The sequence below is a fragment of the Gekko japonicus genome, unplaced genomic scaffold, assembly GCF_001447785.1.
Source record: "Gekko japonicus isolate JY-2015 unplaced genomic scaffold, Gekko_japonicus_V1.1 scaffold208, whole genome shotgun sequence".
In the NCBI taxonomy this organism is placed as follows: domain Eukaryota; kingdom Metazoa; phylum Chordata; class Lepidosauria; order Squamata; family Gekkonidae; genus Gekko; species Gekko japonicus.
Window position 1 is genome coordinate 702,811 of NW_015173680.1, and position 12,722 is coordinate 715,532.

At 53.4% G+C, this 12,722-nt stretch overlaps 1 protein-coding gene across 1 annotated transcript in view; it reads left to right on the forward strand.

The window, feature by feature from the left end:
- Window positions 1-608: 608 nt before the first annotated feature.
- The window catches only part of DMTN (dematin actin binding protein), a 41,021-nt gene continuing 28,907 nt past the window's right edge, over window positions 609-12,722 (forward strand). The window contains exon 1 of the mRNA XM_015423008.1: window positions 609-673. The gene's annotated coding sequence lies outside the window, so the exon portion shown is untranslated. The remainder of the gene's footprint in view (window positions 674-12,722) is intronic.

Sequence of the window (12,722 nt, forward strand, 5' to 3'; positions counted from 1 at the left end):
CCTCACCCCTGGAAGCTGCCTCGTCGTATTTCTAAAGGAGTGCATCTGAGCATGTGCAGGCAGGCTTTCGCCTCCTCCGGGTTGACCACACCCTGCCCCACACCGTTGCAATGTGGGGAGGCTTCCTTCCAGTCCCGGCACCTTTCTTCTCCGAAACAAAGCAGGCCTTGGCAGCCCACAGCCCGGGCTCTGCCAGCTTGCGATGGGGGGCGGGGTAGGGGGGGTTCCTATGCACGTGGTGTCTGCCGGCCATCTCGCGGGTGGGGGGAGACAGGTGCTTGGGCCCGATCCTCAGACCCGGAGGGCAGCGCGGCCAGTCAGGGGCTGCCTGGCTCTCTCCTTCCCCGCCGCTCCCCCCGGCTGCTCCCCGGGCCTTGCCTCCAGCCGGGCGCGCCCCAATCCTGCTTCGTCACCGCGCCGCTCGCTCCGTCTCCTCTCCTGCGTTCCCGAGCGGCCAGCAGCGCCAGCCCAGCCGCGCTGGAGGGGGCGGGCAGAGGGAGGTGGCGGCGCGGGAGAGGCGCCTCTGGTCTCGCGCGCGCCCGGAGCGGCCGCCTTTGCCGTCGGTGCTCGGCGCGGTCCGTCTCTGTCTGCCTGTGTGCCCCGTGGGCCGGCCGGCCGCTCTGCGCCCGAGGGAGGGGCTCGCCCTTGCTGCTGCCGCCGCGGGCCCGGCTTGGTAAGTGGCGACGTCTCGACTGGGCGTGGAAGCGAAGCCGCAGCGCCGCGCTTTGGGGAGAGGTGGCGAAGCCCCCTTTCGGGGCCAGGAGGCGCCGCGGCCTTAGCCGAGCTGGCGCAGAGGCAGGAGGAGCTGCTGCCCCGGTTGGATTTCCACCTGTCCTAGAGCGCTGGCTGGCCGGGCGGCCGGGGGGGTGGGAGAGAGAAGGAGGAGGCTGCGGTTGCCTTTTGGGAAGGGGGCGGACGGGGCTGCCTCTCGGTCCCTGCGCGCTGTTCCTCTGGCCCCGTCGTCGCCTCTCTGCCTTCGCTCCTGTTCGTATTCCCTCGCTCCGTCCCGTCTGTAGGGGGCAGCTGGCCGAGGGACGGGCCAAGCGGCCCCAGGAGCCTCGCCGCCGGGGCCCTGCCCTGCTCGAGGGGGTTCTCCCGAGGCTGGGTGCCCGAGCTTGCTTTGCGCGCCACCGGTCGGGGGAAGGAGCCAGCAGGTCACCTCCGGATTTCGGCGTGTGGGTGTCAAACGCCCAGGGGGTCTCCCCCGTACTGCGGGGGCCGTGCCGGAGGGCGGCGTTTCATCACCTCCCATTTTCCTCCAGCCCTTTCGCTGCCGGCAGAGGGAGAGAGGAGCCCGGCCAGAAACAACGTTGGCAGCAGAGCTTTGAGGGAAGTTGGAGGTTCCGAGGGCGCGTCCAGCTCCGGGCTTTCCCGAGTGGGCCCCCAACGCCAGGTCGCGTCTTCACTTCCTCCAGGAGAGGCGGTGGCTGAGCCGGCCGTGTGTCCCGTCGCCGGGGGCCAGATCAGCCTGCTGACGTTACTTGGGGTCCGGGGGGGGGCTTTCCCCGTCAAAACGTAGTCCCGCCGATCCCGGAGGCCCGTCGGGTTTCGCAGCATGGAGCGGGAGTCTCCCCCGCTTCCCCCGTCAAAACGTAGCCCCGCCGATCCCGGAGGCCCGTCGGGTTTCGCAGCATGGCTCAGCACCCGCCCTCCTTCTTCGACGACGTCCAGCAGGTGCCTCGGCTGGGCGTCGGCCGGCCCTTCTCCAAGCGCGCCAGTTCCGCGCACCGCCAAGCCTTCCTGGGAGGCTCGGGAAAGGAGCCGCAAATGGCTCCGACGCCGGAGCTCGGTTGCGCGCTGACGAGGCGGGCGCCCGTCGGGGACGCCTCCTGATCGGTCGCGCCGCTGTCGGGGCCTGGGGAGGCGCGCTTGGCTGCGAGGTGGCCTCCGCCCTGCCCTGCCTTGGCGCGGCTTTGGCTCCTTGTGACCTGCGAGGCGGGAGCTCGGAGCACGCCAGCCAAGCCGGCACAAAAGCCTTTGCACCGCTGAAACTCTGGCTCGGGGGCCCTGGGAGTGGGTTTGCTCTTCGCGCTGTTTTCTGGGGTTGCGCCCTTCAGACACAGGGCGGCGGGGCGTGTTTCTCAGACTTCGAGCCCTGCCCCCGACGAGTTGAGTCTGAATGCCGGCAGGAAAGGAGCGACGGGAGAGGCTGCCGGGCCAAGCAGAGGAGGATGGCATGAAGGCGCTGCCAAACGTCTCTCGCTCCCAGGCCTGACCTCCTCATCTTCCTCCAAGGAGCTCCCAACATTTCCACTTGAGCGTGGAGGGAGGGGAACAATTTCAGGGTGTGCCTGGGAGGGTCTGGCTAAAGCTTTCTTCCAGTCTTGTTTTGCCTCTGATTCCCCACCCCCCCCCAAAAAAAAACCCCAATCCGGCTGTCTTTTTCTTCTAAAAGGAGAAATTGGCAGGCAAGTGGGACCCCTTCACACCTGCTGTTTCTCCACATTAAACGACCTCCATACAGTCCACCTGGACCATCTGAGGAGCTCAGATCTGAGCTCAGGGCTCCACCACCTGAAGCTCCCTGCACCCTAGATGCACACTGTCCTGGACATTCTCTCCGTCTGATCCACCAAGCAGCTGTTTTTGGGCTGACAGGGTTGGGTTTGTCTCCCTCCAAGCCTTGGGTGGCTCTTGTGGGTCTTCTGGGAGGCACAGACTTCCTCTGGTCTCAGAGCAAACTGTTATTGTGTCCCCTGTGTGGAATGGTGATTTGGTGTATATATAGGGGGAAAGGCACTCCAGAGTGGATTCAGGCTCTTAAACGCACTTGCCACAATAAATGTGGTCATCTTTAAAGCTCCACCAGACTCTTTGGGTTTGTAAGCACAGTGTCCCTCTGCACAGTTAGCAAGCTGAGTTAGTCCTTCTAGGGGGGAAGATACAAAGTGAGGGAGGATGAACAAATACAGGGTTGTGTACAAAATATGCACATCAGAAGCGGGAACTCTGATTCCTCTGGGGTATCGCTGTTGACTGCCTTACTGAGGTGTGCCTGCTGTGAGTGGAGCTGGGTTCCTAACGCACGGTAGCTGGGGAACCTCAGGATCCTCTCTGGGTGGCTTTTTTGTGGGGGTCTGGGGCCATGTTTGGTACCTTTCCTGGGGTTCCTTCCGGCTACGCTTCGTGAGCCGTTAGAAGTCTTTTGTATTGTCTGTGACAGATGAGCAGCATTTGAGAAGCATCCACCTCCTGCAGCTGAGAGGAAAGGTCTCGTAATGCGTGAGACCAGTTAGCTTGGCATAAGAGGACACAAGGAACAGGATACATTCACATAGGAGAAATAAGGCCAGCAGTGGCCCATGCAGCCCAGTATAATCCGTCCTGACTGCTTTCCTTGCAGTCCCCAGCATCTACAGCTAAAAGCAACAGGTACCAGATAACAATGTACCTGATGCTCTGTTTGGTACCTTTCCCGGGGTTCCTTCCAGCTACGCTTCGTGAGCCCTTAGAAGTCTTTCGTATTGTCTGTGACAGATGAGCAGCACTTGAGAAGCATCCACCTCCTGCAGCTGAGAGGAAAGGTCTCGTAATGCGTGAAACCAGTTAGCTTGGCATAGGACACAAGGAACAGGATACATTCACATAGGAGAAATAAGGCCAGCAGTGGCCCATGCAGCCCAGTATAATCCGTCCTGACTGCTTTCCTTGCAGTCCCCAGCATCTACAGCTAAAAGCAACAGGTACCAGATAACAATGTACCTGATGCTGAGACCTGGGAGAGCCACTGCCAGACATAGTGGCCAATACTGATCTTGACAGAACAGTGCCCTGACTCAGTATGAGGCAGACTCATCATGTGTTCCGGTGTTTTTCTTAGCCCTTACCCAGCTGTTATCCAGGCAAATATGACGTGACTGCTGAGCTCTGCCCCTTCTCTGTGATCCATAACCCTCCTGGGTCTCTGTTTAAAGCCGAAAGAAGCACTGGCAGAGGTGGAAATGACTGTGGCATACAGTTTGGTCTAGGTGCTCAAGAAAAATGGGTTGGCAAGAGGGAGGGCAGGCACAGGTAGTAGGAAAACAGCTGAAGTTGTGTGTGTCTTCGGGGTATCAACCATGTGGTAACTTTAATATGCAGCACAAGAGTTGAGACACACTGGCTGCACATTGTGAACAAATTCTCACTAATTAAGAAGAAATGTTTAGTTAAAAGGATTTCATACCAACAAGTGATATGCACAACTGTTTTGTTGCCAGCTCACCAGCACAACTGTTTTGTTGCCAGCTCTGACTTTCTCTTGAGTTCAGAACAAGTGGTGCAGGGCCATTCTTGATGTTTCTGGTGATGTCAGGGGGTGTGGCATATGCAAATGAGTTATGCTAATGAGCTCCTGCACATCTTTTTCTACCAAATGACCCCTGGGCAGACTCATCATGTGTTCTGGTGTTTTTCTTAGCCCTTACCCAAGCCAGCAGTTATCCAGGCAAATATGACGTGTCTGCTGAGCTCTGCCCCTTCTCTGTGATCCATAACCCTCCTGGGTCTCTGTTTAAAGCCGAAAGAAGCACTGGCAGAGGTGGAAATGACTGTGGCATACAGTTTGGTCTAGGTGCTCAAGAAAAATGGGTTGGCAAGAGGGAGGGCAGGCACAGGTAGTAGGAAAACAGCTGAAGTTGTGTGTGTCTTCGGGGTATCAACCATGTGGTAATTTTAATATGCAACGCAAGAGTTGAGACACACTGGCTGCACATTGTGAACAAATTCTCACTAATTAAGAAGAAATGTTTAGTTAAAAGGATTTCATACCAACAAGTGATATGCACAACCATTTTGTTGCCAGCTCACCACCATGAGAAGGCAGCTCTGACTTTCTCTCGAGTTCAGAACAAGTGGTGCAGGGCCATTCTTGATGTGGGGTAACCTCAAGCCTAGACTATTTGTTGCCTTGTAGATGTGGGACTGTCCTGGAAAACTGTTTGAATGCTTCAGTTGCTTTGCTTTAGTCCACCTGCTGGGTGGGGCCTGAGGGGCGTATGTTACCCAGCATACCAGCATCTTCGTTGTTTTCCAGTCACACTTCAGGGTGCCTGTTTTATTTTACAGAGTTGTGGGGCCAAGGGGTTTCAGACTTTGAACACTGGATTCCCCTCTTCACCCTGTTGCATTATCCATGATCTTCCAAGAGGAAATTACTTTATCCCAGCCAGCCATGATAAATCAAGCCTATGTATGTGGGAAATGCATGGAGACGTTCTGACATTTTCGAAGCCCTCTGTTGAAAGCATTTCTAAGAAGCAACATAAGACCGTGTCGTATCAGGCTTTGGATGTCCATTGCTAAGAACGAGGAATCCCAAACTGGAATTTTGTTTAGTTTTCGATCTGGCAGGTTATCTTATTCCCTCAGGTTTATTATTGTGGCTTTGTGAGCAGAATGGCCTGCCCCAAGGCCTCAGGATGCAGAGCGTTATATTAATGTGACTTAATGGTAGCATGTAGTGGCCAATGCAGCTTCCACGTGGTCGTTTTTTTCTTAAATCAAATCTATGTGTTTCCCTCAGTCCATATGTGTTTGTGAAAGAGCCATCATTCTGCATTATATCCAGCAATCCAATCTCCATCCCTAGGAAATATAAGCATAATTTCCCTTTGTACTCTAATTCTCAAGTTTATGGTGAAGGATAGAACAACAAATGGCATTCAGCAGTGAAAGTTAAATGGAGCCTCCATAGCCAATAGCAGACTACTTCTCAGTGCCAGTTGAAAATGAGGAAAGCTACCAGCTTCTCAGAAGCAGAATGTTTGCTGAGTCCCTATGCATAATGAGCCTCTGTATAGCTATGCATGGATCTTGTCCAGAATATCAGACTAGGTACACTGAGCCTTCATCCCACAGGACAATTCTGATCTGTCTTGCAACAGGAGTAGTGTGGTGCACTTCCTGCACATTCAAAACATCCAACTCACATTGTGCTTGTTTTGGGGTACAGAGAGCATGGAGTTGCCCCAGGACTGGCAGACTGACAGTGAGGACTTTTGAAACATCCAATAAAGGTGTCTAATGCTCAGGGGAGCGTAATAAGATGCAATGGAAAAAAGGAGTAGGCAAGATATTTAATTTGCTGAAGAAACTCACAGTTACCATTAAAGTACTTCCTCGTAGCCTTGCCACTTGTGTTCTGAGCATCAAGAGAGTAGTGTGCTCGCCATGGAAGAGCCACAGGAAAAACAGCACAAAAGTTGGCAACTTTTTACATACTGACTGCCCCATACATGAACTTGCTGATGCTCAACTAAGATCACACTGCTGGTCTAGAAGAATCACTGAATTGGGTAAAGAGCCACAGGAGAAGTGAGAATAGCTGCTTTGCTCAGTGGTTCCACTCTTGGGCCGTAGTTACCCAGTGGGAAGGGTCAGGGTTACATGCACAAAGGTGCCTTAGCTCTTGTCTGCACAAAAGGAACAATGCCCAGCTTCCCTGCAGTTTAGGGGCATTAGGGATGCATGAAGCCTAATAAGTGTTTAAGTGGGACAGTAGAATAGCAGAGCCAACCAGCCCTGCAAAGATTAAGGGAAAGGAGTCTCAGCAGGCATCAATGTGAACGTGTTGGAGGATATGTTGGAGGGAGGTGGCTGGTAATGTGGTTTAGCCCAGAATGGAGCTACATAAGTGCCCTAATCTGTATTTTGGGCACCTCTTTGCCGTTGCCTTGCTACAAAGACATTTAGGAAATGTCATCCTGCTCTCAGCTCTTCCATGTTCCGGACATTCAGATCCAGAGTTTTGGGACAACAGCACTGAAACTGGCTTGCCAGGAAGCTGGTAGGGAAGGTTGAAAGGTCTGTTTTTTCCCACCCTGCATGCTTCACTAATGCAGCTTGGACACAGACACAGACGCACACATGCTGGGTGCCAAGACTGGACAGGGAAGCCAGCAGTCGGCTGATAACATTGTGCCAGAAGGACTCCTGAGAATGTATTAGGGGGGGGGGGAATGTTGTCTGCTGGAGGATCTGAATTGCCTTTGTGTGTGCAAGGACTTGATGATTTCTTCCCTGCTTGCCTCCCATTTGTTAAAGGTAAATGTGGTTCCATTCTGTACAAAAGAAAGCCAAATTCTTTGCCATAAGAATGTAAGGCAATGATTTACATTATGCCAAATAGCTGTCATTGTGCATATCACCATAAACTTCTGCTCTTCTGTGCTCCAGATGTTTGGATGCAGCATATCCAAAGGGCCAAAGCCTCCCTTCTCTGCCTTACCAGGTCTTCCTCTTCTGACCCCCCAGCACGGAATGGTGGACTCTGGGAATCTTTGCCCAGTGCCTCATCTGCCAGCTCTGGCCATTAAGCTGGGACGAATTCCAGTGGGTGATAGGAGAGAGATCCTGCCACTAAGATCTGAGGAGTGCAGAACTGATGGCATTTTTACAGAAGCACTGGTAGAAGTATTAGAAATTATTGGTTGTTTTAAATTGATTTGGAGCCTCACCAGGTTCTCTGGCAACTATTAAGCATTTCAAGTGGAGAAGAGGCAAGGTGTTGTGCGTCTTGGCATGACTGCAGGTCACTTGGGTGCTCTCTGGGAGAGGAGGCAGGTTGGTCAGGCTGTGAGGTACTGACAGTTTCCATGGCTCTGCCCAGGCAGATGGCTCCACATCCCTATGTTAAGCCTTGGCGAATCCTTGGACTCTAATAGCCTTTTTGTTGCGCAGGCTGTTTTCCTTCTGGTTCCCATTGGAGGAGCACGTTGTCAATTCAAGGAGGGGGAGAGGCTGCCAGGATCCTGTCATGGCTTCTGCACCCAGGCTGTGTTGAACCTGGCCACGGTCAGGCGTCCCTTTAGTTTTGCAGCCCCAATTCTGCCAGTCGGGGACAGTATCTCCCCACACACACCTCGTCTGACATGCACAGTGAGCAGGCTAATCCCATTTTAATCTGGGATTACACATCACGTGTCCCTCCTCCCTGTCAAATCCAAACTGCAGCTTGGTTTCCTCTCCAGATCCAAGCCAAGCCAAGGGAATGCTCTGAGCTCCCTGGCTGGGAGAGAACCTTCCCCGCTCTGTGAACTGTGCTGCCGACTGCTAGTTTGCGTGGCCGATGGTCTTTGGTATCCAAATTAGGGATATGGAAGAGCCAAAGGGTGCCCCCCATACCCAGTAGAGAAGACCACAAGGCACAGGGACGTTCTTCCGCATTCGTCCTACTGAACGGCCTCTTGCATTGGTTTAAGTGGGCCTGCGCAAGGGAGCGGGGGGGGGGTGTCCGCGCCCCACGAGGCGGCTTTGCGACCTTTAACAGCCACTTCATCCGGACCCTCTGGGACGAGGCCTTCCCCGGCAGCAAGTAGGGTTTGGACAATCTCACAGGCCCTTCGTGGTTGTAGGTCAAGGCGCCGCCGCCGCCTCCTTCTTGCAATGGGGGGGGGGGTGCGTAGAGAGAGAGAGAGAAGAAGAAGCTGCAGGGAAGCCCGTTTTACGCGCGGTAGCTGCTGGCCAGAAGCCGGGGCGCAGCGCCTCGCCCGCTGCTGGGAGTTGCTTGGAAAGCTTGTTGGAAAGGGCTGTTGAGCGCGAGAGAGGGAGGAAAGAGCGGTGGCTTCTCTCGGAGCCCTCCCCTCCCCTTCCCGGGTCAATTCCGCTGGAAGCTTCCGCGGCCCCCCATTGCAGCCGGCCAATTCTGGCAGGTCAGGAACTGGACGGATTAGCCCCGCCCCGCGCTCCCAGAGCAGATGGCGGGGCGAGAAGGGAGGGAAAGTGGCGAGTCTTGCTCCGGCCGCTCGCAGCTGCTGGATTAACCTCACCCTACCTCTCTCCCGGGTGTTGCAGCCGCAACGTGACCCGCCAAGGCGAACGCGGCCCAGCAGCCATTTCCTCCGGCCTGCCAGGGGGGCTTCACAGGCACACAGAGGTACTCCGCTCCCCACCCCTAAACACATGTTTTTGCTACCACGTAGTCGTGGGCAATGTTGGCCTCATGCACAGACGAAATAAACTACAGTTTAGGAGCTCAGATCCTAAAGGACTGCTGCTCAGTACATAAGAATTACTAAACTGCCCCCCCCCCCCCTTCTAGGGTAATTTCAAAACTGAAATAGTTTGGGGTCACCACAGCCTGTCTGAATCCGACTCTGCTCTGAGTCTGTAGGGAAATTCACTTTAAATCTACAAAATGAGCACCACTGGAAAAGCCCTGAGAGGCGTTTCCTCCCAGATGCATGGGGAGGTGACTGTTCCTTTGCAGGCCTCTGTTTGGTGCAGCCAGTCTGGGACTCGCTCAGACTCACTCCTGCAGTTTTGTCTTGCTGTTACGGTTGCCAGCTTTTGCGATGCCCAATTCTGGGAAGGGAGGCAAAGCCCAGAGCCACTGTGGTGGTGGAGCCAGCAAGTTGAGGCTGTTAATCTCAGATGTACAGTTTAAAAGAATGGGGGTGGGGGTGGTAGGAACCCTTTGCAGCCCTTTGTTTTTCTGGCAACTGGCCCCAAAGTCAAAATAAAGAGTACCCTAGGAGAGAGCTGAGCCCTGCTCACCAGTGTCCCAGCCCCACACTCTGCCTGCCCTTCAGAAACAAGCTACTTGGCCTGGAGTCAGCTTGGCACTGCCAAGAGGTGGCCAGCGGGTGCACTCTGTGTTGGCTGCTTGGTCCACCTTTCTAAAGGGTAGAATTAGACCAGAACTGACATGGGGGGGGGGGAGTTGCCCTCTAAGGATCCTGGTCGCATTCTTCCTCCTCTGTATGGCTGTTTCCATGCCATTAGCTGCCCCATTAAGATGTCATTGTCTCTAATGGGCTTAGAGGTGGGACTGGGAGGGGGAGGAGGTGGTTCCTTGAGCCTGCCTCTTGCAATGCAAAACCCGTGAAAACTTTGTGTATTGAAGCCCTGGGCCACTTGGAATCAGTACAAACCTCTCAGTTTCTGTGATGCAAGACCCTGTGTTCCCCCTTAAAGGTTATTCTTAGTTTAAAACAATCACCCTCTCCTGAACCCATGTTACATTTGTTTTCAGTTCATTCCCTTCTGCCTTCGTGTGGTCTGTTTACTACAGAGATGCTGTCTCTGTTTTGTATTATTATTATTAGTCTTTATTAAGGATGTGAGGCAACTTCCTCTCTTCAGCAAGTATGGTTTTTTTGTTGTTGTATATTCTGCCTGTCTTCTTCCATTTGAAAGTCAAGGTGGCATATACTGGGGAGCTGTTTCCAGGGGGGATCTCCCACCCAGGCACCAAGCAGACCCAAACTGGTTTAGCTTCAACAAGGAGGCTGTATCATGTGTCTGCCTGTTTTAAACTATGTCATTTGTGATCTTGCACTAAATTGGTGCTTTTTGTGTTACAACAAGTGCATAGATGAAATGCCTGCACTAACTTTTCTGGCAAGTGTGGCCCTCTATTGAAGCCCTAAATATGAAGAGGTGCTACAGGACATATGCGATACTTTCCCACCCAGACCATAGCATGGTTGTACTTACAATCATCATGGAATAAATAGCATGGTACTGGAAAGGCTGCCTGCGGTGGCTCAAGTGGTTAAGACGCTGAACTGCAGGCTGTGGAAGGTCAGTAGTTCAGCAGTTCGAGACCCGAGTGTACCGCATGACGGAGTGAGCTCCCGTCTCTCGTTCCAGCTCCTGCCAACCTAGCAGTTCAAAAGCAAGAAATTGCAAGTAGATAAATAGGTACCACTTCGGTGGGAAGGTAACAGTGTTCCGCGCGCCTTGGTGTTTAGTCATGCCGGCCACATGACCACGGAAACGTCTTTGGACAGCACTGGCTCTTCGGCTTGGAAACGGAGATGAGCACCGCAACCCTAGAGTCGGACTCGACTGGCTTTCGAGCAAGGGAACCTTTACCATTTTTTTACTGGAAAGGCAGGCAGGAGAATGCTCTGACTCTCTGCCATCACCTAGCCCAGTGGTCCCACAAGCTACAGCTCCTCTCCAGAGATGTTATCAACACCTGCTGCCTATGCCATTTGTGGTGTCACAAGTTGTTCACCTGTACTTTGCACATTTGGAAAGCGACACATATCCTGGAATTCTTTCCCTCTGTGCAGAAATGGTCTCTCCATGTAGGAATGGCTGTGTGCAGAGAAGCCCTTTGCTCCCCATGGTTGTGACTTTCTCCCACATAGGGGGGCTGTTCTGTGTGGGTGATGTGTGTTGTGGAAGGGCATTTACTGGCTGGCAGGAGAGCTCATGTATGATATTACTAGCTGGCAGGAAGTGGTGGTGGCTACAAGCATGGACGGCTTCAAAAGGGAATTAGATAAGCATATGGAGCAGAGGTCCATCAGTGGCTATTAGCCACAAGGTATAGATAGGGGCTCTGGGGCAAGTGATGCTCTGTCATCTTGGTGCTTGGGGGGGTCAACAGTGGGAGGGCTTCTAATGTCCTGGCCCCACTGGTGGACCTCCTGATGGCACCTGGTATTTCTGGCCACTGTGTGATACAGAGTGTTCGGCCTGATCCAACACTGGCGTCTCTTATGTTCTTATGTTCTTATACTGGAGGCCATGCAGGTGAATTGGTCCTAAGGACTAGAAGCACTTGCCGTAGACTCTCGTTAAGTCCTCATCCACTTTGTGCATGAGGAATTATCCTCCTTTATTCCTATCATGCTCTGACCTGGGTGGCCCAGGCTAGCCTGATCTCATCAGATCTTTGAAGATAAGCGGTGTCAGCCCTGGTTAGTGCTTCAATGAGGGACCACCAGGGAAGTCCACAGTTGCTAGGCAGAGGCAGGCAGTGGGAAACCACCGCTGAGCATCTCTTGCCTTGAAAGCCCTTCAGGGTCACTGTGAGTCAGTGGCGACCTAATAGCCACCAGTCCTATCATGTCTGGCAAATGGACATATATCTATTTTACTGTCTCTTAACAGATTCTAGTAGCCATGTACATGTTCGGAAATGGACACAAAGACATTCAACACCTGGGCTGATGCAATCTGGCAAACACAGGAGAAATGACATCACATGTGCCCCTGGGCTCCTAGTGGTGTAGCAGGGGCAGATGAACTAACAGGAGGTCAACTGTTGATTCCCCCTAGCTCTGGTCTTTCAGTGATCGTGGGTTGGCCATTCCAAGTTTTAGCACCATCAGAGACTGTTTTAGTTATTTATTGAATTGTCGGAATTGTCTTAATGTATGCTTTTCAACTGCTGTTCACCACTCTCAGCTGTGTGAATTCAGAGAAGGGGGTCTATACATTTAAATTATAAATAAAAATAAATTTAGGGCTTTTGTCAGTGAGCCACGTTGCAGAATTCTGGGGTCAGCCCTGTACACTTGCACAAAATTCATCCCAGGCCAATCGAAAACTTGGGGAGACCGTGAGCCGCATCTGCTCTGGGATGACCACATTCCATAAATTCTCTTTGCTGCCCTGTCAAGCAGGGGATATTTCCGTTTGGAGCATTAGATGTGGATTTGGCAGGAGACTCGGCATCTGTTTGCTACAGGGACAGGAGCGAGTGGGGAAGCCACCTGCCCCCCCCCCTCCCGGCCATGTGCTGAGCACAGCATGTTCGCTGGGGCTGCGGCTCTCTGGCGGCTCTTCCTGCGCGAGCAAAGCCACACACACACACCCAGGCTGCCGCGGGCTGAACTTTGTCTCTGTTTCTGGAACTTGTGACCCAGCCTGATTTCTGGCACCATCAGCGAGTTTTCCATAGAAACCTGGTAATGGCACCAGAAACATCGCGGGGAGGGGGGAGGGAGAACTGGGGGAAAGAACAAGGAGGCAGAAAGGCGCAGCCGGGCGGGAGGGAAAGCGCT